Genomic DNA, 3,671 nt, shown 5'->3' on the forward strand with positions numbered 1-3,671 from the left:
AAATCAGGGAGCTGACTGCTAAGGTAGGATGAGCTTACAGGAGTCAGAAAGTCTCCTGAGGCAGAGACCTCTAAGTCCCACTCCGTGTCCCCTTGCTGGCCCAAATTCCCGTAGGATGGGATAATGTGGCCAAGTTACAATCAATAAAATGTGGGAGGAAGTGTCGTGAGGGTACTTCCTGGCCCCCACAGGCACTTGGAACAAACTTCTAGCTCTCTCCTTTTTTTCTTTTTTAAAGTTTATTTTATTGATGTGTAGTTGATTTACAATGTTGTGTTAGTTTCTGGTGTACAACAAAATGATTCAGTTATATATGTATATATGTGTGTGTGTATATATTTTAAAATATTCTTTTCCATTATGATTTATTGTAGGTTATTGAATGTAGTTCCCTGTGCTATACAGTAGAACCTTGTTGTTTATCTGTTCTCTATATAAGAGCTTGCATCTGCTAATCACAGAATCCCAATCCATCCCTCTCCCATCACTCTCCGCCTTGGCAACCACAAGTCTGTTCTCAGTGTCTCTGTTAGCACCCTCTTTTCCTGACACAGCAAGCTTGCAGGCTACAGGATAGAAAAGGGTTGTCTGACTCATCTCGGACTTTGAGTGCAGAATAAACCTCAGTGTTAGGTTTATTTGTTAGGTTTGTTACTGAAGCATAGTCTATCCTGATCTTTCCTCTGATTTATCATGCCCATTTCATCTGAGGATGACAAGTTGGAGGTGGGGGGCGGGCAGGATGCAGGACAGGAGGCTTCTGTGAATTCAACATTTTGCATTTGTTTAGAGATCCTCTTCTGTTTATCCGATCCTGTTATCGCAAATTCAGACCGACTGAATGACTGAACAACAATTCCTGTTATCCTGCTTAGAAATATGAATGTGTCTCACAGGATAGAGGGATTTGAGGGGAATTTATACACAAGCCCAAATTTTCTCTTTTGGTCCTAGTTTCCCCCGTGTTCCTTTTTTTTGCTAAAAAACAAAAACAAACAAACAAAAAACAAACCTATTATAAGATAAAAGACAAACTTTCTGGAGATTTAAATATTTCAGATGGTAAACTTTCAATAATTTTATAGCTTTTTAATCATCATGCTCTTTTAGCTTTAACAATCTCTCATTTAAAATTGCTAATTTTCCTTAAGAAAACAGGGGAAATGCTTCATGACATTGATCTTGGCAGTGATTTCACAGACCTGACATCAAAAACATTGGCAACAAAAGCGAAAATAGACAAGTGGAACTACATCAAACTAAAAAATCTTCTGCAGAGTAAAGAAAACAATCCTATCTCCCATCTCATTGTCTTTTTTCCTACTGAAACTTTTTCATCCCCACTATTTCCTTCTGAATTACATAACCTGATGAATTGGAGAAGGAAATGGCAACCCACTCCAGTATTCTTGCCTGGAAAATCCCATGGACAGAGAAGCAAATGTGCATATTAATTCTGGGTCTTCATGTCCTGTTCTTAGCTGACATAAATGAAGGAAATGCAGGAAGAGAAGATACCAATTAAATCATTTACCTCTCCTCTCCCAAGAGACTTTTAAATTCGATATTGCAAGGCAAAGAAATCAAACTCCCTTGCCATTGACCAAGTCATATTAAAGCCCTAGATTGCCACCTGGTAGATATTGCTTGACTGCTCAAAATTATAGATTTAGGTCTCTACAAAAAAGGCATCTATTTCTGCAAGAAGAAGAATAGTTCCTCAGTTAAGTGTTGGTTCAGTTATGAGCTGACCAAGTACTCCCACATATCATGTCTGTGTCAGCTAAAGCAGGGACTCCAGTGTCCCTCACAGGGCAAAGGTTCACAGTACAGATATCCACTTCACAGTCCCCAGCTGTACAACATCAATTCCTGTAATGGCAGTTGTTCGGAATGTTGTAATTAAGCCATCATTAATTGGGTCCTAAAACATTCTTATCACCACTAATGTGGTGTCATCACCAAAATACTGCCAATGAATCATCAAATGCATTGAAAACAAAATGTGAAGATGATGATGATGACTATAGTAATTTGTAATCCAGCCTTGATGCAGGTAACATGCATACCTGGTTTTGAATCCATTGTACTGAGATTAAACATGCATGCTGCATGTTTCCAAGCTATGTTTTAGAAAGATAGCATTTAATGAGTATATAAGGTTACCATATTTTTCAATCAAAAATAATACCACCTGAGTTTCAGACTACAACATCTGAAATAAAAAGCTAATTGTCTTCTTGAAAAAATAAAGTTGCAGGTTAACTTGAAATAGCCATTGAAATAAATGTCTAGGTTCAAGATGGAGCTACTCCTGCCTGGTATGCCAGGTCAGCAAACTGATACAGGTAACTTTCAAGTCCCGAGAAAAGTTTCATTTGACCAGAAACACAGTGTATCCTGTCAACCAATCCCCACATGCCAAGCCAATTCAGGATTCTATATGTATATCCTTTTTCCTTATTCATTTTCTCTTCTTTATTTCTTATTCTTTATCCTATAAAGCATCCTGCCTTCCAGCCCGTTATGAAGTTCTCTGGACCCTGGCAAAAGGAGACTGCTTGCTTCATGAAGTGTTAAATAAAGTTTGTTTGTATCATCTAAATTGTCTTTAATTATTTTAAGAGAGCTTAATCTCTACTTATTTCCTGCCACATGATAGAGAAAATGTCTTTAAAGCTACAAGATACAGTTTCTAAGTCAGAATTATTTATATTATAATCAACCTAGATATATAAAATATTATTCATCCTAAACTTCAGTTAACGTCTAATAAAAAAGGCAAATTCATTTTTCTGGAATTGAGCTGCAGACGAATAGATAAGAAAGCTGTGGTACATATACACAGTGGAATATTACTCAGCCATTAAAAAGAATACATTTGAATCAGTTCTAATGAGGTGGATGAAACTGGAGCCTATTATACAGAGTGAAGTAAGCCAGAAAGAAAAACACCAGTACAGTATTTAATGCATATATATGGAATTTAGAAAGATGGTAACGATAACCCTATATGCGAGACAGCAAAAGAGACACAGATGTATAGAACAGTCTTTTGGACTCTGTGGGAGAGGGAGAGCGTGGGATGATTTGGGAGAATAGCACTTAAACCTGTATATTATCATATGTGAAATGAATCACCAGTCCAGGTTCGATGCGTGAGACAGGGTGCTCGGGGCTGATGCACTGGGATGACCCAGAGGGATGGGATGAGGAGGGAGGTGGGAGGGGGTTTCAGGATGGGGAACACATGTACACCTGTGGCAGATTCATGTCAATATATGGCAAAAGCACTACAATATTGTAAAGTAATTAGCCTCCAATAAAATAAATAAATTTACATTTTAAAAAGGCAAATTCAGGAATTCTGCACACGATTTCATTTTTACTCTCATTACTCTCTTGCTAATAAACGTGTGTGTGTGCGCGCGCGCGTTCAGTCATGTCCGACACTTTGTGACTCCACGGACTGTAGCCTGCCAGGCTCCTCTCTCCATGGGATTATTCTGGCAAGACTATTGGAGTGGGTTGCCATTTCCTTCTCTAGGAGATCTTCCTGACCCAGGGAATGAATGCAGGTCTCCTTTATCTTCTGGATTGGCAGGAGACAATTCTTTACTACTAAGCATCTGGGAAGCTCTGTTGCTAATAAATACAGTTATGAATTTTAA

At 38.3% G+C, this 3,671-nt stretch overlaps 1 pseudogene; it reads left to right on the forward strand.

The window, feature by feature from the left end:
- Positions 1-1,490: 1,490 nt before the first annotated feature.
- LOC120856555 lies at positions 1,491-2,040 on the forward strand (annotated as a pseudogene).
- The last annotated feature ends 1,631 nt before the right edge of the window (positions 2,041-3,671 follow it).

Source organism: Oryx dammah, unplaced genomic scaffold (genome assembly GCF_014754425.2).
Source record: "Oryx dammah isolate SB20612 unplaced genomic scaffold, SCBI_Odam_1.1 HiC_scaffold_28, whole genome shotgun sequence".
NCBI lineage: Eukaryota > Metazoa > Chordata > Mammalia > Artiodactyla > Bovidae > Oryx > Oryx dammah.